Source organism: Olea europaea, chromosome 7 (genome assembly GCF_002742605.1).
Source record: "Olea europaea var. sylvestris chromosome 7, O_europaea_v1, whole genome shotgun sequence".
NCBI classification, from domain to species: domain Eukaryota; kingdom Viridiplantae; phylum Streptophyta; class Magnoliopsida; order Lamiales; family Oleaceae; genus Olea; species Olea europaea.
The window spans coordinates 15,818,019-15,844,755 of NC_036243.1; the positions used below are offsets into that span (position 1 = coordinate 15,818,019).

At 34.3% G+C, this 26,737-nt stretch overlaps 1 pseudogene; it reads right to left on the reverse strand.

Annotated features, from left to right (window-relative positions):
• Positions 1–700: 700 nt before the first annotated feature.
• Positions 701–20,655, reverse strand: LOC111397151 (annotated as a pseudogene).
• Positions 20,656–26,737: the final 6,082 nt, after the last annotated feature.

Below are 26,737 nucleotides of genomic sequence, written 5' to 3' on the forward strand. Positions count from 1 at the left end.
CTAGATTACACATGATAGATTAAAGCAAGTCTTGCACCTATCAAAGAAATTGCCCAAAGATTATGTTCAAAAATTTCTCTTAGTCACAGAACAATTTGGCTCTACAAAACATGAAACAAATATTCAGTCGATTCTGATTTTAAACAACATGCCGCACATAATTACAGCAAACAAAACATAATAATTATTTTAGAAGAACCACGATGTCCAACAAAATGTTTCAACACACAACTTCATTTCATATTTTTCGAAAAAATAAATAAATAAAATAAATAATTAAAAAAAATCCTCAAAATGTCTCAACACAAAGTTTGACAAAAGGTGTTTTCAAAGACCAAATATATCGACTTCGTGGGGCATGAAATCTTCACTTGGCCTACAGTATTTGTCCAGCGAGTACAAGCTCAAATTGACCTCTCAAGGGCCAGAATAAAGGCAAGCAAACCTCTCCACCTTCAGAATGTAAAACAAAAATCACACAACATTAAATACAAACCGCAAACTCATGACAATTCTCTTCATGGATGAAAATCTTTGATCTTTCTTGATGAGCAAAGCTAGAATTCTGATACCCAGTCTTCATCGGTTGTCCCCAGATCTTATGGAACAGAATATATTCAATGAAAGCATAACATTTAAATTCTTGCAGTGAGTATTGATCACTTATTGCATGTTTGGTACAATGTATTGGATAGAGATGGAGAAAAATAAAATTGACTTTTAACTTCTGCTTTTTCTTTAATGATGTAGAATTTCTCTTACAAACATGCCATTTCAATACTAAAGTCAACTACTATATATGAATGCATTATTATTGAGCTTAAATGGTCAAGGAAGAATCGTGCCATTTCACACCTTTTGATGACATTCTAGCTGAGCTTGTTGATGAGTAAATAGCACTTTCTCTCTATGAGACTGCAAGTTTTAAGTTATCATCAAAACATGCATAAAAACGTAAACTTGTAATTCAGGGAAATTATATTTCAAGAATCCAAAGCTGCTAAAATGAACCAAGCAATGCAAGCATCTATTTATATTATCTTCAAGCTGTTACAACATGCTAGAGTACGAAGCACAATTTAACAAATAAAGGTGAAAGGAAGATTACAATTAAGAAGTTAACATTACAAGAAATGGAAAACACACAACATCAAGCCACAGTTTTTGGATTGAATTATTTGTTATGAAGCAAAGTTCCTGTTAATAACTTTGTTGTCACACATCTACATCGTAAATGTATTCGCATTTAAAACTAGAGAACTGATGATACCTCCCTCATATCACCTCTATTTGGGAAGTATTTATTTAATTTATAGATAGAAAGAAATGAGTGATACATAAGTGGAAATACTTGTGAATCCATTGGAATGTGTGATCGAATATGAAGCTTGACCATTTATGTATTGATTTATAAACTTTGCCAAAAATGGGAATAATCAATTCACTAGAAATCTAAAATCCTCTCTGTTGAAAAATAATAGCAAATAATAGTGTTACCGTAATTTATATTTGGGCAGAGTAACGACGTTTGGATGGTTTTGAACGGTCGAGACAAGAGTTCGACTCTTTCTCCTTAAAACGATAATGCCCCGCACTGGTACTAACGGTATTGCAACACTCGTTTCCCAAGATACAACAACCTCGTCTTGTAATAGTAGTACTCCAAATTACAAGACCCGACGAACCCGTAAAGTTTAGATCTCTTCACACACACTGGATGAGTGAAATGCACGAAAAGTAATTTTCGAGAACTGAATTATAAGAACAAAAATTATGCAGGGACAAAGGGATAATTTCGGGAGAGTAGAAAATCAATTCTGATTTTTGGAATGAATAAAAACCAGGGTATGGGGGCCTATTTATAGATGTTGAAAGGTTGTGTCCCAACAGACACAACTGTCGAAAAGTTGTGTCCAAAAGACAAACAGTTTGGACAATCAACCGCCACTTGGACCGTCAACCGCCACAACCCGCTAAATTCTAAAAGCACCGTACCACATGTCACATACAGAAAATTCGGGGAAGAAAAAAAAATTAATAACATAAAATATATTATTATTATAATAATAAAATAATATAATTAAATGTTATTTTACCAAAAAATATATATCAGCTTGGCCCAAGCCCAAGCCCAAAACCATGCCGTGCAGAGCTGAGCCGGCCGGTCGGAATAACGGCAGCGCGGGCGTATGGGCTTTGGCTTAACCTACTAGCATGTAGGTTCTCTCCCCCTCAAAGACTATTGGTATCCCTTGGAGCCCAAACCCAAGTCTCAAACTTGAGCTATATAAGGTGATTTATATTCTTCTAGTCTTCCTATGTGGGATTGGTATTTTCCAATTTCCCACCTATTTTATTTCCACATCAAATGGGCATCTTTTGACCTTAATTTCTCATTCACCCTAAATTGGTTTTGAGAAAATAAACATACCATATTAATCTACTCATGGAGTAGAACACATTCGACCAAAGAAATCTTATTTTCGATTAACGGGACCCACTAAATTATTTGGTCAAAAGTTGGTCAAACCAACTAATTAAAACCAATTTTTCCAACACTCTCTTCCAAAAGAATTTTTATCTTAAATTTTCATGCTCAATAAATTACACCAACCTGCATTTTGTCAAGCTCAGCCATTAGCTCTTCCTTGCTCTCAACATTCACACCATCGAACCTGAACAAGGATTGTTTGATAAGGAACACACTGACACGATGTTCTCTCAAGTTATACACAATATGGATTTGTCAGACAAAAGAACTCCAAAAATTGGTAAAATTCAGCAGAGATGGTAACTTTCTTAAACTTCTTTCATTCTCTTCTAATACTAGAATAATGAATACTACATATGTGTGTGGGATTGCCGCAGAAGAATCTGAAATCCCTTGACAATTTGTATTTCCATAACGGCTATGAGTTTATGACAAGTGAGGGAATATCCTTATCTGAAATAGAATTCTGTGCAGTAAAAAAGGGAAGATTACCTGAGAAACCACTTCTCTGATGTACGTTGTCTTTGACGTGATCACACTCATTCCTCAATAACTGAAGTTGCTAAACAGAATCAATTATGAACTTTCAGAGTTGACAGCAAAACTGCCAAATCATGAACAGTGAAATAGGAACACTGTTTACAAATGAAATGGCCTTAACTTCTCTAGAATGCTATAAACATTTAATATCATTTAGGGTAGTAGAAAATAAGTCAAACCAGAAGCTATATTTGTACCTTTCGGGTATCCATTAATTCCCAGAGAAATTCAACCTACCTCTCAAGCTCAGGTACAACAAGCATTGTTCTCCAACCTATCAAAAACATGATATAATCGTGAACCATACTTCAAAAATAAATAAGTAATTTAGAATATGCAAATTATGAGAAGAAAGATATACATGTCGAAATCCCTAATTGATTGAGTAAAGTTTCTCTTATTCCAGTTACCGTAGATAGGATATTGTGATTTATTAGAATTGTCGGAGATTTATTTATTTCCTTTTCCATGTATTCTCCTTGTACTATAAAAAGACCAACTTACTGTACAATACAAGTGAGAAAAAAATAAAAGTTCTCTCCCAAGTTTTATCTTCATGGTATCAGAGCCTCAAAGAAAATTCTTCGATTCTTTTTGGTATCTTGAGTCCTCGAGGATTAAATTTTGATCCGGTGATTAATCTTGTTCAAGTCTTGGAGTAGACGACATCGATTCTTTGGCCGCCTGCGTTTCTGGTCAGTGAACATGACAAATCTTGTGGGTGCAGGTGATTCTTGTTGCGAAATCTGGTTGGAGAAATCAGTATTCTGTTCGGCCACCTGTGTTCTTGTGCTGCCAACAACTGTTGACGATTTCTATTCGTTCTGCAGCGACTACGCTCCAAGATATCCCCGATTAATTTATTTGGTGTCTCAATCTTGTGATTTCAATGTTGTGGATTGTTAAGAGGAGTTTGGGCTACGCCTTGATTTTGTTGGATTACTGGTGTTCGGATCGACAATTCACTAGACAGCATATATGATTTGGGTTTTCTCTTACTGGCCTATGATATAAATTCAATATTGGGCTTGGGAGGTATTGAAATCCTTTTAATTCGTCGGTTGTCGGGTCAATTTTTTTGAGCTTTGGGGTTTTATAATTTTAGATTTATTTCTTGTTGGACTGAGGACATATAACCTTCGGATTGGGCCGCTGTATTTTTCTTCTTCTTGGTGGATTAAATTTACTTGGGCTAATTTTCATCATGTCATCTCAGATATAAGGTTCATTGGCCACAAATGTAATTTCTTTAGAGCCCGAAATTTTACGCACTCGCTAAAGTGCCATGGATTATTGACTCAGGGGCATCCAATCATATGACAGACTCTTACAATTTGTTTGTTACACACTCACCATGTGCTGATAATATTAAAGTTAAGATTGCAGACGATTCTCTTTCGACAGTTGCAGGAAAATGGAGTATTCAAATTTTTAACTCTATAACTTTAGAATCGGTACTTCATGTTCCAAATTTATCATGCAATCTACTTTTTATAAGCTAACTAACAAAAACTTCCAATTGCTCCACTAAATTTTTTCCATCTCACCATATTTTTCAGGACCTACCTATCATCTCATCGGGAAAAACGATTGGTAGTGCTAAAGAAAATGAAGGACTCTACTACTTTGACGAGGTTGATGTGAGTAACAAGTGTCAACTTAAAATTTGTGATTCTGAATCCGTTCTTAGTGATAGCGAAATTATGTTATGGCATTTTAGAATGAGTCATCCGAATTTTCAATATTTGAAACGTGTATTGCCCTATATTTTCATGAATAAAAAGCAAGTTAAATGTGAAATCTATGAACTTGCAAAACACCAACGCACATCATTTCCACAATCCACATACAAACCATCAAAATCATTCACCATGATTCACAGTGATGTATGAGGACCTTCATGAGTCCCGAATCATACCCACACAATGATTCGTCACTTTTATCAATGATCACACCCGACTTAGTTGGGTCTACCTACTAAAAGATAAATCCGATGTCCGTCCCATGTTTATGAACTTTCATTCCATGATCCAACACAAATTCAAATCTCACATACTAACAATGGCACAGAATACTTCAATACCATCATCGGTAACTTTCTTCAAAAACATGGAATAATTCACCGAAGTTCTTGTATTGACACTCAACAAAATGGGATTACCGATGCAAAATTAGGCATCTCCTAGAAGTTGCCCGTGCCTTAATGTTTACTATGAATATGCCTAAGATGTTATGGGGGATGCTATCCTCACATCCACCTATTTAATCAATCGAATGCATAGTCGTGTCCTAAACTTCGAGACACCAATCCAAAAATTTAAGAAATACTTCCCGACTTCTCGACTCAGCTCTAATCTACCCCTAAGAGTATTTGGATGTACTATATTCGTTCATATTCACTCTCATCACCGAAGTAAACTGGATCACCGAGCTATTAAATGTGTTTTGACGGGATATTCTCCTACACAAAAGGGCTACAAATGCTATGATCCTTTCACGAAAAAATCTTTGTAAGTCTTGACGTTACCTTTTTCGAAAATACTCCATACTTTACCAACAGCTCTCTTCAGGGGGAGATCACGCATGAAGATCGATTCTTTGACTGCAGTCTCTCCTCTCCTGAACCTGTCCCACCATCTGAGTCTACTATGCCAATGACAGAAGGGAACTTGAATGCAAGGGGAGATGTAGAAAAACAAAATGATAAGGAGATACTAGTTTATTCAAGAAAGCCAAAATCCAAGAACTTGGAGAATCTCACATCTGAAGCACCAAAAGAATCAAAATTGATGGTAGATCCAGAACCTCAGAAAACCCTAGAGGTATCGGATACGAATTTACCCGTTGCTCTCAGAAAAGAAACACGGCCATGTACTCTCCATCCTATTTCAAAATTCTTGTCATTTAATACTTTAACTATAGGATTTCGTGCTTTTACCACTCATCTTGATAGTATAGTCAGGAAGCCTTGGAAATTCCAAAATGGAGAGAAGCAGTTTCAAAAGAAATGCGAGCTTTGAAAAAAAATGAGACCTAGAAAGTGATGGATGTGCCAAAAAGAAAGAAACCCGTTGGATATAAATGGGTCTTTAACTAGAAATACAAGGTCGATGGGACAATAGAACGGTATAAAACTCGGTTGGTTGCAAAAGAATGCACACGGACTTACAACATTGACTATACAGAAACATTTGCAAAAATAGCAAAGTCGAATACAACTCGGATTCTTTTATCACTAGCTGCAAATTTGGATTGGCCACTTCAGTAACTAGCTATTAAAAATGCTTTCTTACATGGGGAATTAAAAAAAGAAGTATTAATGACATTACTTGTAACGCCCCAAATTCTAGTAACTCGACGCGTTACGAAACATGAATTTATGAAAGTGCTTGAAATAAATAATTTTAATATAACTAGATATTCAGAATAAAGGGGGATGAGTATAACGAATTATACTCAATGAGATGCTTGCTACTCCACATTCAAATCAAACATGAAATTATGCATAAATTCTCTTACTAACATAAAATGGAAATTATCACATCATAACAAATGATCATTCTAGCAAGTGCTGCAAAATAACGTGAGGGCTAAATTGTGCATTAAAATGTATCATGATTTCTCCCGAAGGAGCCCTGAACTGAAGTAATTAAATTCATACATAATAATGTATTTGAAAGATGTGGAAAAACAACTAATAGCACTAAGCATCTCACCTTACGTAATGAATCGTGTACAATATGCACTTGGAAAGCAAATTATGATATCTTGTTTTTCTGAATTTCGTCTTAGCACTTGGCCGTTTGTGAAAATGAATGAAGGGTAAAAATATAGTAGAATACTAGAATGTTTTAGGTTCATTGTAATATAGAAAAAAATTTAGAGGAATGGAGAAATGACAAATACGAAAATATATTATAAGATGAGTGTATTGCATAATGCCTTAAGGTTTGATGGCATATATATAGTAGACCAAAATGTGGTGTAGTGTAAACACATTAGAGTTAAACATGCTAGTTGGGCTTTAAATTCAAAATTTCTGTTCAGTCATCCCAAAAATTTGTTCAATTTGGAGACATCATGATTGCCTAATTCCATGCACACGTGAGAAATGAATGAATTGCATGCATTATTCATATTTTATTCCAATATTAAAGTCAATTAAAGAAAACCTATCGTTCAAATTCCACATGATTTGCATTGACCAAAATTCTATAAGCTATGATTACATTTTTAATTGATTACCTCTAAATTGAATTTTATAATTATCAATATTGTTCCTAATGGCCGAAAAAATCTACTTAAGGTAATTCTATTAATTTATACCCGGTACTGGCCATAATTTACAAGAACATTCTTCAATCTTAGTAAGAGAGGGAAAGGTTAAGGATTTACCCAGTGTAAGATATCACATTATTCAAGAAACCCCAGATGCCGTCAGAGTAAAGGATCGTCAACAAGGGCGTTTTAGTGAGTTAAAGATCGAGATACTGTTGGTCAAGCAATTCATATGTTTGAAAGAAATTCAGAATTGAATAGATGTATCTACGGAATAGTCCCTTTTAATTAATAGAATTACCTAGAGCAGATTTTTGTTTGGCCATTAGGAACAATATTGATAATTATAAAATTTAATTTAGAGGTAATTGATTAAAAACGTTATCATAGCTTACAGAATTTTGGTCAATGCAAATCATGTGGAATTTGAATGATAAATTTTCTTTAATTGACTGTAATATTGAAATAAAATATGAATAATGCATGCAATTCATTCATTTCTCACGTGTGTATGGAATTAGGCAATCATGATGTCTCCAAATTGGACCAATTTTTAGGATGATTGAACGGAAATTTTGAATTTAAAACCCCACTAGCATGATTAACTCTAACGTATTTACACTACACCACATTTTGGTCTATTATATATATGCCATCAAACCTTAAGGCGTTATACAATACACTCATCCTACAATATATTTTCGTACTTGTCCATTCTCTATCCCTCTCTAAATTCTTCTCTATATTACAGTAAACCTAAAACATTCTAGTATTCTACTATATTTTTACCCTTCATTCAATTTCACAAATGGCCAAGTGCTAAGACGAAATTCAAAAAAAACAAGATCTCACAATTTGCTTTCCAAGTGCATATTGTACACGATTCATTACGTAAGGTGAGATGCTCGGTACTATTAGTTGTTTTTCCACATTTTCAAATACATGTTATGTATGAATTTAATTACTTCAGTTTAGGACTCCTTCAAGAGAAATCATGATACATTTTAAGGCACAATTTAGTTTTCACATTATTTTACAGCGCTTCCTAGAATTATCATTATCATGGTGTGATAATTCTTATTTTATGTTAGTAAGAGAATTTATGCATAATTTCATGTTTGATTTGAATGTGGAATAGCAAACATCTCATTAAGTATAATTCGTTATACTCAACTCCTTTTATTCTAAATATCTCGTTATATTAAAATTATTTATTTCAAGCACTTTCATAAATTCATGTTTCGTAACGCGTCGAGTTGCTAGAATTCGGGGCCTAACTTTCCATGTAATTCAACTATCTAAATTAAGATTTAAGATAAACCCAGTCCCATAACTCTAACGAAGTTTGGCTTACATACTTATCCTGGAATTTATTTTATGTAGCATCCCTAAACATTTCTAAACCCTTTATAGCATCAAGTGAAATGAACAAGGAAATCACAGAAATGAAGGTCTTATTTCTAACAAAAACATACACCTACCAATTCTTAATAAGCTTATATCAGCATGTGATCCGTATGCCAAAGGCCTTTGTCATCTTTATGAGTAAAATCATCATATTAGAAAGAAAGAGAAAAATATTTCATCTTGATAGCAAGTGAAATACCATAAAAACATAATCAGCGTCCATCTCTAGAAAACATAATCCGCATCCACTAAACAACTGCCGGTAAAAACCAAGTTCTCCTAAATTCATGAAGCTAAAGGGTCGCACCCGCCTTAGAGTGCATTCTAGCACATTTAGGTAATTTGTGGTTGACTGCACTTTTTATTCATCAAACTCGCTTATTTAGAAGGTGAAAGTAGTGAATCAAGAAACATATTCACCTCTACCAGTAAGATGATGCCATATAAGCAGTTTTAGGTGAGGAATGCAACAAAAAAAAGACAATGTGCACATGTTTCCCTAAAAGTGGTTCTCAGGAGAATCAATCCTTGGTCTTCGTCAAGAACTGAATTCAAACCTACCACTGAGCCATTCGGCTATTTTAACAATTTCTACTCAACATTTTCAGTTTAACTCTGATGGAGATAATATTTCAGTAGTGAATATATGATAAGGAAAATCAATATGAAAAAATTACATTTTTTGACTTATTACACCCAATCACTATGATATTCATAATGAGAGAAGCTCATCTGAAATTAGAGCTAGAAATGCTCTACTTAATTTTGTCCACATTTTTCATTTCTATCTCATCTGGGTTCTTGAGTTAACGAGTTATTGACCTATAAACTATTTATGATTATATATGATCTCAATCACCTAATAGTAATGAATTGGTGACAAGGAACAAAAAGGAAATACTGCAATTAACTTAAAAAGGTGAGTTAGCTAAGGTAATTAATAAAAATTCAATATTTGTGGTTTTAGCACTACAAATTGTAATTTGCATGTAATATAGTGCCAAGTGTGTTACAGGAGTATTCATGACTAGAAGAGTAAATGAGTGGTGGTGGAAGCAATGTATGAGACACGTGGAGACAGCATGCATAACGTGTCAATTGTGAAAGTAATATTGGTGGCCTCTAGTAATGTGGGTTCGCAGGGGCATACTCTGGCTCAGTAGGAGGAAAAATGACCTATTTTTTAGAAATCTTAAATGACAAGATAAGAGATCTCTCTAAAGGCTTGCTGCCACTATCCACACAATAATCAAACTAGAAGTGAAAGCATTAAATACATAATATTAGAGTCTAGAGATGCAGCTAATTCATAGAGATTTGTTTATGGCAACAGAGTAGAGAGTTTAAACTCCCTTAAATCAAAATCTGCTAAGCAAGTAGTTTATATGATTGTAGAGTATTAATAACAAACCAGGATAAAGATTAGCCAACTATCCCATGAATTATCAACAGTTATGAATTAAAGTAATTTCCATTTTGGTGAAATTGGTATCATTCAATTTTCGTAGGCAAGAAGAGTAATTTATAAAAATGTTAAGAGACAATCTAAATATACTATCGTCTGTTATTTCTTATTATATTGGCTGTTCAAGTCATTTTACCATCTAGCAGCTTGCTATCTTTCTCCTCTCTTTCACTTTTCCCTTCCCACTGTTCACGTGTTTAAAACTTATATAGAGACTATGCAATTAATACTTAAATCCGAAAACATTTAGTCCACTGGATGTTAGTAGGGTTAAGGAAATCAAGATTTACATTGCTGCTGATTCTGAGGTATTATAAATTTCAAGGAGTTTGCAACGAGAAAATTAACTCGCCAAAACACTGCAGCAGTCTATATATCTAAAAGATCAAAGGGATCGAGTTTCAATTACTTCGAAAAGCAAAGTTAGAAAAGGGATTATGGAAATATTTGCACCTAGCTTATATCCTAGTTCAGTTAGGAAATAATATTTTTCCTTTTACTAATAATTTTTTAATATCTTTCCTTTTTCCTTTCCTTATATTGATAGGATTGTAATCTTATATATAGGATAAGATTGATTATGTAATAAATCATTCAGCCTAAATTCTAAGTTAGTATCAAAGCTTTCGTTGTCACAATATCTATAAAACCTAGGTTGAATCCTCACGCAACCCTCTTAACTCTAAATCGCTCCGATGACCATCTATCTCACTTCGATGACCCTGTACCCTCTAACACGCTTCGTCGATCCTCCATCCTATAGCTTACTTTGGCAACCCTATACCTCCATTTCACTCCAGAGACCCTCATTCCCTTCTAAATTAGGGTTTTAAATTCATCCCAAAATTGTAAATACAAATTCAAACTCCAAACTTCTCAATTCTCAAATTGTGGCCATGCCCTCCATAACCATAACCATAACCATAACCTTCTCAACTCAAACTGCAGAAAAACCCATCAGCCGAGCCTTCCTAGTTGAACAAGACTTCAGGCGATTACCCAGAGCTCTTACAACCTCTTTTTTCCACAGCTAACGATGCAAGAGATCTTTTCCCTTTATATGCTCTAAAAAAAGGGTATGTTGGATTTTTAATCACGGGATTCGACAAACTTTGTTCCACGAGGAGCAAAATTACTTTACCTTGATTTCCAAGCCACGAACGACTCCTGGTCTTATCCTGGTTGTGCAAGGTTTCATCTGTTGTGTAAGAATTTCTTGGGAGATTTCTTGCGCCTTCCTAAGCAAGCTGAAAACAAGAAAAAATCTGCTGAGGTTGTTATCAATGATGCCTCTCCCTCTTTTACTGCTCATGAATCTCAAGTAAGCCCTCTTACAAGAAAATCGAACCAAGATGACGATTGGAACTGGTAGAGAGGAGGAGGTTTTCACTACTTGAAGCTGCATTTTTGCAATTTCAAGTAGTGGACCATTCTATGCATCACCATCCAAGTTGGGAAGATCGATTGATGCAGCAATAAAAGGATTATTAATAGAAATAGAAAAAAAATTCAGAAAGAATGAGAAATTAAGGGTGGGAATAGAAGAAGAATTCAATAAAAGAAGGGGAGGGATGCGCCATAAGCCATCAAAATAATTATTCATTCATCGTCAACTGAAAATTACAATGCAATATAGGTTTAAATAGTAAAGCAACCCTAACGAGTTTGGGCCCGAGCCCATACAAATCCAAATTTAAATAATAGTTCAAGAAAATAAATAAAACTTAAATGAAATAAGTAAACGTCGTCCGATGTCCTCATCAACTCTCCCGGGGTGAGAGAGAAACTCGACCCTGTCGAGTTGATAGATAGTATAGGCTGCAGTCAATCTGATACTCCAAATGCTTCAAGTCGAGCCACGGAGGACGATCTTTCTGACGAACCAAGTAACGAAATTCCATAATTGATAGTACTGAAAACTGTAGCTTATTCCGAGACCAAGGGGGCCGATCTTTCCTTCTAACCAAGTACTAATACTGGACTTCAAATAACCAATACCCATGCACTTCATCTTCAACATTTTCACATGATTGTACATAAATGAGGAGCATACGAAGTACGTCGATCTACCCAACAAACAAGGAAGTACTGAATTTTGCCATCATTGGTCAATACAACACGTTCATCTAAAATAACATCAATTTTATCTTTGTGTGCTGTGATAGATGGTATTAAAGTAGAAATATCAATATAGTCAAATTGGGGGTCCACAAAGTTAGGTAGAAATGGATCATCAAAGGAAGTAATACGATATTTGTAAGTAATGAAATCCTCGATATTTAAAGTAGAGTGGTGGCTAAAATGTGATAAAAGGGCAATGACATGTGCATTTGAACCAACATGCTTTAAAATTTTTAAAGGACCAACACTACAAGCTTGCAATATGACATAATCCCCAATATTAAATTCAAAATATCATTTATGCGAATCAGCTTGAAGTTTATATAATGCATTACTTGCGTCATGTTGTTTATTGATCTCAATATGCAAGTCATGAAGATGATATACAAATGCTTCAGCTGACAACAACACACTAGCATGCGGGGACATGGGAATAAGATCTAACGGTTGCCTAGACTTATAACTATGAACAACTTCAAATGGATTTAGACCTAGAGACCGATTCATAGAATTGTTATATGCGCTGTGAACAGTTAGGGGGATCGAGTCCCAATTCTCAAGATTTTTCGGTACTAGAGACTGTAATAAATTGCCAAAACTTCGGTTAGCAATTTCGATTTGACCATCAGTTTGAGGTTGGTCAGTAGTGGAGAATTTCGATTTAGTGCTAAGAACAAACGACTGGATTCTCCAAGGGTGACTAGTGAAATCATCAAACTCTTTGAGTTGGGTAAGGGTATGACGTATAACATGTGATCGAGAGTTGTCGGAAATAAGGGGTATAGTTACTAAAGTCTCGGGAAGGGTCGGGATTCCACTTAAGGAAGTGTCCTCACTATAATCATCAAAATCTTCAAGTTTAGGGCCATATGCTAGATCTTCTAACGACTCTTCTATTGCATTCTTTCGTTCTTCTATGACTAAAGCTCTGTTAGGACATTTGGAAGAGATGTGGCCAAAATCCTTACAGCTGATGCATAGCAAGTGAGAAGTCTTTGGAGTTTCACAAATTATACCCTTATTTTCCAAAACTGGAGGAGCATTAAACGGGGAAGATCCTAGAAGGGACTTAACAGGAGGAAGTGGAGCCACATTAGACGGGGGAGGTCCTAGAAGGGACTTAACAGGAGGAAGTGGAGCCAATGAAATCGAAAGATGATTGTCATTACGCTTTCTACATGAAGAAGAAGATCTTGAACTATCACGACCTTTACAATTATTTTTCCAAATAGGAGGAACATTAGACGGAGAAGGTTTTATGATAGACTTATGATGAGGTGACGTTAATGAGATGGGTGAACGATGATGACCACGCTTTTCATATGGAGTACTAATAATCAACTCATAATCTCGAGCTAAAGAATAAGCATGATCAAGAGTAGTGACACCTCGAAGGAAAAACTCGCGCTTAAGATCATCTCTCAGACCTTGGCTAAACCTACTCAAAGTCATGCTTTCATCCTCAACTAAATGACATTTGGTTCGAAATTCCTCAAATTGCGCGATATACTCAGTCACTAATTGATTTCCTTGTTTAAGGGCATTCCATTGAATAAGAATTTCAAAATTATCTCGTTCTCGCTTATGAATCTGATCCATATTCCTACGATCGCGTCGAAAATATTTTTGATCACCTTGTCCACGATGATATTGTCTATTATGAGACGCTTCAGAATTAGTGTCAGTTAAATGAGGGGTTCGCTTAAAATTGCTCAACTTAGCAGCTAGGTTCTTTCTCTCCTCACGAGTAGCAGTTATATCTGATTGGACAGTCGATAGACTAGTGGCAAGTTGCGCTAATTGTCTAGTGAGTGCATCAAATTGGGATGGATCCATGGTTAATGTATTGGAAATAGAGATGACAAGACGACCACTATGCAACTACATGCAATGTAATACCAGCTAAATGACGTGTTATGATGAGATCAGTGAACAATACGTGCAAGCAATGGAAAATAACTTGTACCATTTTTTTAATTTAATTTTAAATATTGGGATTAATTAAATCCAAAACAAGCTAATACTGCTAGTACATGTAAAATGGCAAAGCAAGGGTCAACACTAGTCAAATTCTCCAATCAATTTAAGTGGGGAACAATGGAAGTTAATTCGGTCACTGGTGTCAATTCGATTAATTGTTTTGATCAAGTGAGGTTTAAGGCTAAAATTATCACAATAACAGCAGTACAAGATTTTAATTGATGCAATTTTAAAAATGAAGCAATAGTATAAACCAATACTAAATAGAGATCAAGGACTCCCTATTGTTTAGTTTTGATTATTTGTATGCCGCTTGATCTGAATTGCTGACTTATAAGCCCCAACTATGCTTCTGTTCTTCCCTTCGTATCCAATGGTTTTAGCCCCTATAGGAAGGGGTTTGGATCCTGTTATAGAGATGGGCTAGCTGGGGTTAGTATTTGGAGAGTGGGTCTGGGTCGTAAAGAGTAGGCTGGGTTAGTTGGGCTAAATGGGCTTGAATGCTAGGGTTTGGGATTTGTGAAACACCACAATTTTATTTTTATTTTTTTTTTATGAGCAGCAGCAAAAAAAAAAACGAGTTTTTTTTTTGGGCGTGAATAGTACCCGTGAACAGTAATTTTTTTTTATAAGAAACTGACCAAAATACTGAACTGAAATTCTGTGTGAACAGTACCCGCGATGAACAGTAACTTTTTTTTTTCAACTAAGACTGAAAATTGAAGAAGAAGAAAAAAGCTGTTGTCTTAACCAAAAAATCTTTTAGTTCGTGCTGTTCCAACAGATTTTTGGAAGGAAATATGAATAAATTTTGGATTAAAGAAAAGAAATTACCCATGGTTTGGCTCTGATACCAAATTTGATGCAGCACCAAAAGGATAATTAATAGAAATAGAAGAAATATTCAGAAAGAATGGGGAATTAAGGGAGGCGATAGAAGAAGAATTCAATAGAAGAAGGGGAGAGATGCGCCATAAGCCACCAAAATAATTATTCATTCATCATCAACTGAAAATTACAATGCAAAATAAGTTTAAATGGTAAAGCAACCCTAACGAGCTTGGGCCTGAGCCCATACAAGTCCAAATTTAAATAATAGTTCAAGGAAATAAATAAAGCTTAAATAAAATAAGTAAACGTCGTCCGATGTCCTCATCATCGATGCACCAATATGAAAGGAAGACTTGGAAAAGAAAATTTAGAATATGAATCACAGAAATATTTCCATCTAGCTTATAACCTAGTTCGTAAAATAATACTTTCCTTCAGAAATAGGATTTTATTTTCTGTCCTTTAAATTTTCCTTCTATTATGGAATTGTAATCCTATATATAGGATAGATTGAGCATCTTGTAATTCATTTAGGCTAAATTTCAAGACAATTCATTACTAGCCAATCATAGTAGGAGAGACTGTTAGCGAGGTAGCTTTGTGTACTATAATAACTACTTTCAAGGACTAGGTCAGTCTCAAATTTCAAAACAAAACCACGAACTATGAACTCATTTTCTAGAGAGCATGAAATCACGTATTGAACTTTATTGGTCCAACTCTTACTAAGTAGACTAAGTTTTTTTTAATTAGGGGGCTAGGGGTGTATTAATCCTACTATTTATAATGTTCAAGGAGGTCTTAGGAATCATTTAATCCAAAAGAAGGTTCTTCAAGTAAGCAAAAACAACAAATCAATAATGGCTAAGTGTTCAGGCTGTATCTGTCAATTTCTAAGAACCATATTCATTTTCAATCTAGTTTTTACCACTGGTATTTAGGTCATCTAACAAAGTTGAAACTGAAAAAGACACGAACATTCTAAACTAGTATATATATCATGCAGTTTTCAAAAACATTCCCCAAACGTAGATATTACATTGTCCTCAATGTAATTGTCCAGCCCAGTATTCCATATCAATGAAAAGCAAACAAACAATGCCCAAGATTAAACCTGTCCATAAGAGAAAAGGAGGCAATTCGGGAGACATCAACAAAGAAGTGAAGAAAATTGAGATAGTCTCCTGAGCTGATGCTTTCACTCAACGTTCTATTCTTCTAGCCACCTTTATTGTTTTGATTAGGAGGCCAGGTGAGATATAATCCTACCATTTCTAATGTTCAAGGTCTTGGGAATCACTTAATCTTCATAAACCTTCAAAAAAAAGGGATATTGGCTACATGCTCGAACTGTACAAAGAATTTCATGTAAGTCACGATTAACACATAAATTAGGCACAAACTACGACAATAGCTGTCAATTTCTAAAAATCATATTTGATTTCAATCTAGTTTTTATCATTGGCTTTTGGTTCATCAAACCAATTTGAGACCTAAAAAAATGAACATTCTAAATTTTTTTAGTGCATCATTAGTGCACACACGAACTAATATAGAATTAAAATAGCTAACAGTAACGCATGCCACAAATCTAGACAACCACAGTTTTCAGAACCAGCCCCAAACTTAGACATTACATTGTCCTCAATGTAATTGTCCAGCCCTATAGCCCATATCAATTAAAAGCAAACAAACAATGCCCAAGATTAAGCCCTTACATGTGAAAGAACAGAAAAGACAATTCAGATGAAATCAGCAAAGAAGTGAAGGAAATTTCGATATCCTATATCTTCTAAGATGTTGCCTTCACAAATTGACACAGACATCCATTGATTCTTAACTTTGAATTCCTCTAACCACTTCCATTGTTTTCATACTTGAGCAATTGCCAAGAATGAAATGAACAGAATATATACAGTACAGATCTTTTATATTGCTTATCCAAAGATACAAGTGTTTCATTAGTTTAAAAATAAATCTGGTGACTTTATGTGTAGCTTCATTTATCAATAGGGCACTGGTTGGGTACTATTCTGGGTTGGGATCAATAAGTGGACCTCATAAAAAGGTGCTCTCTCTTCACACCTCAGATCAAGAGGAATGGTAATTATCATAAACTGATAATGTTATTTATCAAGCTGCCAGTAATTATCATGGGCAACAATCATTACGAGAATACCCTTATCCTTATGCACCATCTTCTTGATATCCGTATATTGGGAGGTTGCATGAGGCAGTCTCTACTTTGCTAAAGCGGCTATCATATATCTTAGATTATCAGTCAAAGACTATCATTTTATGGAGAATCATTCAAGACTATCTTAACACCATTTAAATGGTCCAATACTTCAATACATCGACTATTACAGATTCTCCATAATTTTAAAAGTAAACAAGTGCCATAACATAACTCTACTTAATCAGCCACTTCAATTTAATCTTTGCAGTCACTGACAAATGATCCTCCAATAGGGTCTAATAAAATGCAAAAGATTTATGTCTTGGCATTTGATGCTCTTTACTTTCCTTCAGAACCATTTTGTGGAATCTAAAAACCAAACCGCTCAACCTAATGCCAAACTCATTCTCCCAAGTTTTAGACTAAGCCATTTGATTGCCATGGAAAAACTTAAAATAGACCTGCAAAGATGATTAATTTTGTTTTCGCTCTTCCAAAAAAGGCAAAGCCAAAAATTAGAAACTAGATGCAATACTTAAACCACTAATAAAAATATAATCCAAAGTAAGGTTGAATTCCCAATGCATTTGATGTATTTAGAAAGTAGCATAGTTCAATAATAAAGACAAGAATGACATCGATCTATTGGCAAATAAAAATTTCAGAAAGACAAAAGGATTCTATATTAAAATGCGTTCTTTACTAGATTAAATAAACAAAATATGCCTGGTGTAAGCTCAGAATATATCGTACACTGAAGCCTTTTCAGGGGGTTTTGCCAATGGGGGTTCAGGGAACTTCTATTCCAGTGCCTGTGTGATAACATCAGAATCTGGAATCCACTTCTCATCAAGCTTTATCAGAGGAACTTTACCTTCTGGACTTACTTTTAAGAACCTATACTCATAATATCACAAATAGCAGTGTATAATTAGCATCACAATGCTGACAATATCTTCATGCAACAATTAGCCACAATAAATACCATTCAGGTTCGTTAGTGAAGTTAACAAGCTTCAGGGCAAATGGGAGGTCCAAAGTTAGCAAAATCCGCTGCGTGAAGGGGCCTAAAGACAGTTTGCATTCTCAGTTAGGCCATTCCCACAAGATAAAGGCTAAAAATTTTCAGTTCATTTATTTCTAAAGATTTTTCACAGCAGAGATAAGCCAACAGGATTAACCTTACACTACCAGGAAAAACATGGACAGCGAAAGGGGGGAAAAGAAGAAGCTGATTTTCAGGTCATGCTTTATAATTGTCATTTCTTTGAGTTCTTTTCTTTTGAAATTGTAAGCACTATAGTACTATTATCTACGCTTCAAATATAGGTCGGACAGAAGCTGAAAATACGAGATGTAGACATCACATTTACTACAAAAAAAAGGGTAGGATATAAAATGCAGTAGAAGCATTTCAGCACCAACTGAACACTCAAAATTACATTAAAGAATTTACAAGCTGGGTATTTGTGTGAGGGAATAAGAAAATAACGGATGAATGAAAACAATTTGCTAATAATTCGAGGGATTAGCACCTCCCACAGATCAAAATGTTGAATTACTTTTAATCCGTTCTTTATTTCATAAGCTTGAAAAGGAAGAAAGTCTTAAGTTGGTTTTCCCCATTAATAGGAACTACCAAGCACCTAAATTCGGCCACCAACACCACGTTGGCATTAGGAAAGAAACTGGAACATAGAGAAACAAAACAAATTGCATCTAATTCAGCAACGGAAGATAAATTACATCTTTAAGTAAAAAACAGCATATAGAAATGTAAAATTGTAACATTCTATCCGTTTAAAAACACCTTTATCCTCAAAGTGGACTACTCTGGAACAATGTGCCACTTCATTTCCAATGTATAATTAGGCATATACTTAAAAATGCTCTATCGACTAAACTAATTTTTCATCTCCAACTTTAGTGTTTTGTTGATGAAGGATTCCTCACTATGACCCCTAGGCATTTTAGGTGTGTTTTAAATCACATATGGCTCGTTAGAAAAAAAATCTAAGAATGTTGCCTAGCGCATTTATTTTGTTCCATGGACCAACATCAGAGTCAATTTTAACAACAATTTTGTTTGGCTTGTTCCTGGGTTGATTTGCACTTTTGCAGTTCAATTTAAACAACAATTTTGTTTACGTTGCTCTTAGGTTGATTTGCAGTTCCTATTACATTGGTTCTCAGGTGTGGCGTACTAACTTTCTTTAGTGATCTCAACCCATTACGTGAGACAGCTTTATCATATTGTTTAACTGTTTGGTCATGTATTGAAATTGCCAAATCGTTACATTGTTGGAACTTGGAAAAATTGAGTTTCAACCAAAGATATAAAGTTTTCTTTTACACGCCGTATGTCATGGCCGCTTTATGATTAATTAAACTGTGCATCCCACATTCTCGATAATGTATCAATCTTGCAAGAAAATTTATTGACAAACCCTACAATATGGGGTAAAAAAGCCGAAATAAGTGATTTTAGCCCTTATATTTGTTCAAGAATCATTAGATTCCACAGTTTTCTGTAAGCCCTTGGGCTTCCTCCCTCCTGGCTTTGATGCCTGATGTCATGAGCTCGGTATTTTTTGAGGGAATAAGAAAACAAGACACAAAAGATAATAAGTTGATGATGATTCAGGGAAATGCTACAATTTTATATATTATTTAAAATGCAATTTTATCTTTAGTTGCCAAATCGAAAATTATTCAACATTTTCAGTTGTTTGGCAGGTGCTAATCTTAGAAACATGTTTTCTTTCATCTATTATTTTCTCATTCCCTCACAAAAATGCTGAGCTTGTAACACAAGCATATTGAGCAATTCAATGACCAAACAACAATTTTTATTACTGTTAATTAAAAAAGATACGTTTTTCTACTCCCCTATACAACTTCCTTATTTCTAAGGCTCATCAATAAAACATATTTTATTTTAAAACTTTCTTTACTAACAACTAAATTTTTTAACCTTACTCCTTTCTTCTTGGAACTAAATTTTGTAACAGACAACAAAACAAAACAAAACAAAACAAAAGACAAACCAATTCCATGTTTGAACAATATAATTTACTTTCACTCACAGTCGCCGAGCGCGTTGGGCTTGGTCAGGGAAGCTTTAGAACAAACTTCAAGCGGATCGGATGGATTTGAACTCATTGTCACGGCAAGGTTTCTTGCTGCTTTTCCAATTCCCGGTCGGGTTAACCTGATGGATGTGGTAAGGAGTGCCCTGATTGACAAATGGCAGCTGAGATGTTTGATTGTGGCAAAGAGGCTGGCAATGGAGGATGATATCTTGGCGGTCGATATTTGGGGAGGGGGTCCGTGGAGTGATTTGTGTGTGAAGCTACTGGAGAGTTAAATCACTGATCATCAGCATTTGCCATTGCCAATGGTTACTCCTGCCTCACCCCTAAAATAAAAAGTTACTACCGCTCACCCACTTTTAAAAACATTTACCTATCCCTTATCACTTGTTGAATTTCCATCCATCCTACTAAACAAAAATGTCCACGTGATGGATGAAAATCTTAGCTGGTCACTAACTCGGTTAAAACTAGACAAGTTGGAAAATCACAGTACGGAGATTTCTCTTCAAAACATTAGAATCATCAATGGAATCTCAGATCAAGACTTTCAAATCAAAACCGAATTGAAAAATCTTCAAACTTCTATTGAAAGAGATTTTCCATGAAGCTCGCGAGACATACAAGTACCCAAACTAGGAAAATAATGATCTGACTCATTTTCTAAGTATCTCTTGCTGATTTTCTTTTCAAATGATTAATGATCAGATTTGATTGTTTTTCAGGCCAAAATTAGGAGGTACGTGATTGGAAAACAAGGAGTGTTAAGTTTATAGAGTTTTTGCTGGGTTTTTGATACCCAGTAATCAGGGCGATAATTTAAAATAATTGTCGGATTATTTATCGACATCATGGACTTGACTCGGCTCGGAGACGAACTACACTTTTGGATGGCTCGAGTTTGGGTTGGATGATTATTTGGTTAGTTAAACCATTTAGTGATTAATATAGAGTTGGCAATTGGCCCATTAGTTTAGGTTATATAGCAGCCCACTTAGAAATCTCTTGGTCCATATTTGGTGACTTAAACTAACCTATATATATGTATTTATCTCCCAGCCGTTTTGGTGTGTGTGTTGTAGCAATGGAGATGAGAGTTGAAAGAAGAGAGGCAGCCGAGAACAAAGGAAGCCATGTGAGGTTGTGAGTGAGATTCAACCATTGTGATATCTTCGTCTTCCTCTCCATACATTTGTGGATTGCTAACACCACCACCCTTCTCCTTTGTGGTGTTTGAAAGAGTTTGGGCAGTCCAAAGTGAAGGCGAAAGTCTCAAGTCGAGTCGAGGTAAATCGGTGTTCGTTTGATTGTTTTCTGAGCTCGGAATCAAGATTTAACGAGGGATTTTCGCTACAGTTTTATGAGACAAGGGGGATGGTTTCTCTGTCGCAAGGAAAGAAATATAGGAGTCCATTTGGAAGGGAGTTATAATGGTTAAGCGTAAAATGTTTTGAAAGGTTGCAACGGAATCTTGGCCTGTGTATGGTGAGAAATACAGGAGTCCGTCGACGGAAAAAGGATGCTCCTCTGTCGAAGCCAATTTTCCGACGGTATTTGTTGATTGAAAATAGCTAGGATGGCTTGAAGAAATCATGGGTGCCCATATTTTCGATGAATTGGTGCCTCGTCTGAGAGAAGCTGGAGCCTTTTGGCTCTGATTATTTGAACCACCAAGAATATTTTGGTTCAAACTAAATTTTTTTCCTCTGTTAATTAATTTTTTCTGATTTTTGAACAAATCTCAACCAAGAAAACCATTGAAGAAGGTGCAATTTATCCAACTTTTTGGCTTATTTTTTGGTTTCTACTTATAGGAAAATAAGCTGCTTTTTTAATATAGGATTTCCCAACGTGGCAACGAAGTTAGTGGCCACCTAGGATTTTCATCCGTCACATGGACATTTTTGCCTAGTTGGATGAAGGGGGTAATGAATGGGTAATTTTTTTTAAAAGTTTGTTAGCAGTCAGTAATGTTTTATTTTAGGGTGAGCAAATAGTACCCAATGATAAATGTTGATGAATGATTTAGTTAACTCGACTAATGTACTTAAGCAATTAGGAAATACTATAAGGAAAATTGCAACAGCAGTCCCTAACGTTTTCAATTTTTGTAGACATTGTCCTGACCTTCAATTTTGTACCAATGAAGGTCTCTAACCTTCAAAAAACGTGCAGTAGAGGTTCAACTAGATGGAAACCATCAATTCGATTGTTAATTGATCAAAAAATTGAACTTGACCACAATTTTAACTAATTTTAAAATGACAAAATGGAAACTTTTACAATTTTTTACATAAAATAATAAAACAAAAAAACCAAAAAAATAAAAGAAATCTACCTCAACGCCCTATAAACTCCCCACCCCCCACTCCCTCGACTCCAATCTACCCTCGTGAAAATGAAAAAGCTGATGGTCGACATTTTCTTCATCCCCAATTCTCGCACATATCGGTAGGGCCCAAAGGTCGATTGTCACCAGTACCCACAACGTCAACACCACTTCCCTAAGACAATTGCCACCACTCAAAGGCCGATGGGTAGAATATGAAAACAGAACTACCAATGTGCAGAATATAAAGTCAAAATTTGGACAATTTGTGACACAATAGGATCGAGGGTATACCCATTATCGTTCATTGTTGTTGAGGGATTGTAGGTTGAATTTGGTTTAAAAAAATAAATACATAAAAAAGCTCCAATTTCATAGTTGGAAGAGGCAAAATTTCTCCAATTAGCAAGCAAGGTAGAAGTGCAGTTCAAAATTAGGTCAAATAAGGACATCAATTGAAGCAATTGAGGACACACCATTGATCATATGGTGCTGTTGACAATTCGTATGTTGCCAATTTTGTGAAAAATCATTCCCAAACATATCGATTAAAGGAATCAGTACTATCTCATTTTGTAGTCGAGGCAAACCTATATCAAACGGAGCTGTTTTTGGATGATGTCTCACCATGAATTGAAGCACCTGGGTGGTGAATCGGTTGGTAGCGATACACGACCGTAGGTGTCATCAGAGTTTCTGAATTTTTGTTGTTGGACCTTGCGACTCCCATAGCTTTAAGAGCTGATTTTGATATCCATATGATGTTGTTTGTAACTAATTGTGTGAGATGTGTCAATGGAATGAGGTCGTCGGCTAGAGGATGAAATTCTGGCTGATTGGGTGGTTGACAATTGCTTCTTTTTTTCTTTTTCTTTTTTTGGTTTTCGGGTTGGGTGGGGGGTGGAAGATGATGATTTTATTTATTTATTTATTTATTTATTTGATTTCTTAATTTAATTTTTAACTTGTTTTAGGGCAAATATGTAAAGTTGCTATTTTATCCTTTTTAATAGAGTCAAAATTGATTAAATTTTGACTTTTGTGGTCAATTAACAGTCAAATGGATAGTTTCCATCCAATTGGACATCTGTTGCATATTTTTTAAAGGTTAGAAGCACAAAATGAAATTTAAGGTAAAGTCTACAAAAATTAAAAAGGTTAGGAATCACTACTTCAATTTTCACATACTATAATTTTGTAATAGGTAACCAGTTGAGGGTACGCGTGGCATTTTTTGGCACAATAAAAAATTGAAGCAAAATATTTTTTATATTGCTCTCGTTTTTAGTTGAAATAAATAAAGATAAATAAATAAAAAATTCGTCCTTCGTTCCACGTATTATGATGATGATGATTACTCTAATGGTGGATTTTTTATGTTTTTGTTGTGGTTTGTGATGGTGGTAAGACGAGGTGGCGATAATGGCAATTTTGAGGGGTTTTTTGAATGATAGTGATAGTGGTTGTCGGTGGTGATGGTGGTAGTGCAAATGGATAGGTTTGATACTAATGTGGACGTGGTGGAGGCTGTGGAGATCGACATCGATTATAGTAGTGGTGGTAATGATGACGACATTTGGCAGTGTATCAAGTTATGTTATAAATGGTGGTGGCAATAATGATAATGGTGACAGCACAAGAAGAAAATTTATAAGCGGTGGTGGCCGTAACGCCAATAGTGGTGTAACACTAAATGTTACAAAGTGGTTGTTATGATTGTAACACTACATATATATATATATTTGTTCTCCTAAGTGCTGTTGCTTAATTTATACTAAGCACTATGCTTATGTGACACATTACAATATATGGTATAATTAGTTTTAAAACTAACCATTATCTTTCACCACCTATTACAGTGTACCACATTACTCATTGTTTAGCATAAGTTAAGCATTAGTGTTTAAGAGATCATGACTCTGTGTATATAAAATAAAATAAAATAAAAGGTAATAATAAATCATTTATTTTAGGAAGGAAAATGTTGAAGAAGAAAATATAAAGTATCAATAGATTTGTGTATATTTTATTGATTATCAAAATCATATATTTATAAATAAGAATTAGTGTTACAGCCTACAGGGCTACAATAGTTATTCAACGCCCTTGTCTGAGTCTCATTTTATTAAAAACTCATTTTTTTTTCAAATTTTATTTTTAACCATACATTCTCAAATAAAATAATATTCTATACGTAAATCGAATTTTTTTCTTATTTTTTAATCATGCATTCTCCAAGTAACACAATTCCAAAATATATTGTTTCTCCAAGTTGAGGCTTAAACAAGGACGTAATATTTAACTAACAACACTCCCATTGAATGACTATTTACACAATATTTGCATCATTCAAAATTTTGTTTTGAAAATTTCAAAGAGAAAAACTATTAAATTGAGGAAAAATGAATATAGCTAATTCTAAAAATTTGGTTAGTGGGACAAAATTTAGACGGAGAAAAAGTGTACAGTTGCTCTCTCTGATGTTGATCAGCGAAGATTTTTTTAGTTTATGCATTTCAATCTTTTAAACATAAACGTCAACAATGCTTCTATGAATAAGTCGGTAACATTATCATTTAAGCAAATTTATTAAATATTGATATTACCAATCTTCTGAAACTCATGTAAATAGAAAATTTTTGGAGAAATATGCTTTTTCACGTCTCCTTTGATAAGCCTCTTTTGAGTTATACAATACAAGATGTATTATCTTAAACAATATTATTCGACTATTCTTTGTTGAAACTAATATGCATGGTACTTGGATATGATGGGTCATCTTATTCAACCATACACATTCTTGACTTACTACTTATGAATTGCAGTAGTTTTAGAATGAATGAAGATGTTTCTGTCAATGTTTACTTTATAAATCACCATTATATAATTGTTCTTTCATGCATAAACACATGTCTGTTTGTAATTTAGTTTTGTATGCATCAAAGATATAACATACATCTACATATCTTACTAAAAAAGATTTCATTTTTTTTAATTAATAATCTCATGTCAGTAGCACTTCTCAAATAATAAAAATGTGTTTAACACCATTTTAATATCTTTGAGTGGTTACGAAGTTACATCTTGCATGAGATTCATAGAGAAAACTATGTTTAGTTGAGTGCAATTTGCAAGATAAGCTAATGTTCCAATTGCACTATGGTGTAAACTTCAAGATCAGGAATATTTTTCTTCATCTTCATGTAAGCAAAATGAATCTTTTTTTTTCACAACAAGCATTTAATGACCATGGACAATGTCATCAGTCATGCTTTATCCATGCAATAAAGTTTTAAAGTAATTTGTAATTTTGCTTTGATCTACAAAATTATTAAAAATTTAAATCATCAACCTAAATTGTCATAATTGTAAATCCAATATTTGTTTTGCTTATAAAAACATATGGACATATTTTTATAACCCTCTTTTAATAAGTATTTGTTAAGGTGATTATATTGCATAGCTCCAAATTATTTTAATTTGTACAAATTTCATTAAAAGTTAATTGAGAACATAGTTTTGGGGTATGCGTCATTTGCTTCTAGCAAAAGAAATCATTCATGGATTTTCAATTATATTTCGCTATCAATTGAACCAATGCATAGACAGTTATTACATTTATAAGGCGCATATCAAACTTTCGTGACACGGTTAAACAAATTAAAAATATAAATCTTATTGTGTTTATTATAGGAGAATATGTTTTACCATAATCAATTTTAGGTTTTATATCTTGTAGATTCATTGTTTTCATTTATTTTCCTTATAAAAACTCACTTCTATCTTACATGGGATACATTTTTAGGGTTCAAACTACATATAAATTAACTATGCATTTCTCTAATAATTCAACTTTACTTATATGACTTCTTTTCGTTTTGATCAATCATTTTTATTTTGACAATCTTGAACAAATCGTGGTTCAGTATTCTTATATTTTTATAATATCAAGAGTCACATTAAAATTGAAGATATGTTTGTTCCCATAATTTATGAGTAACAAATGATTTACTGGAATCTAATT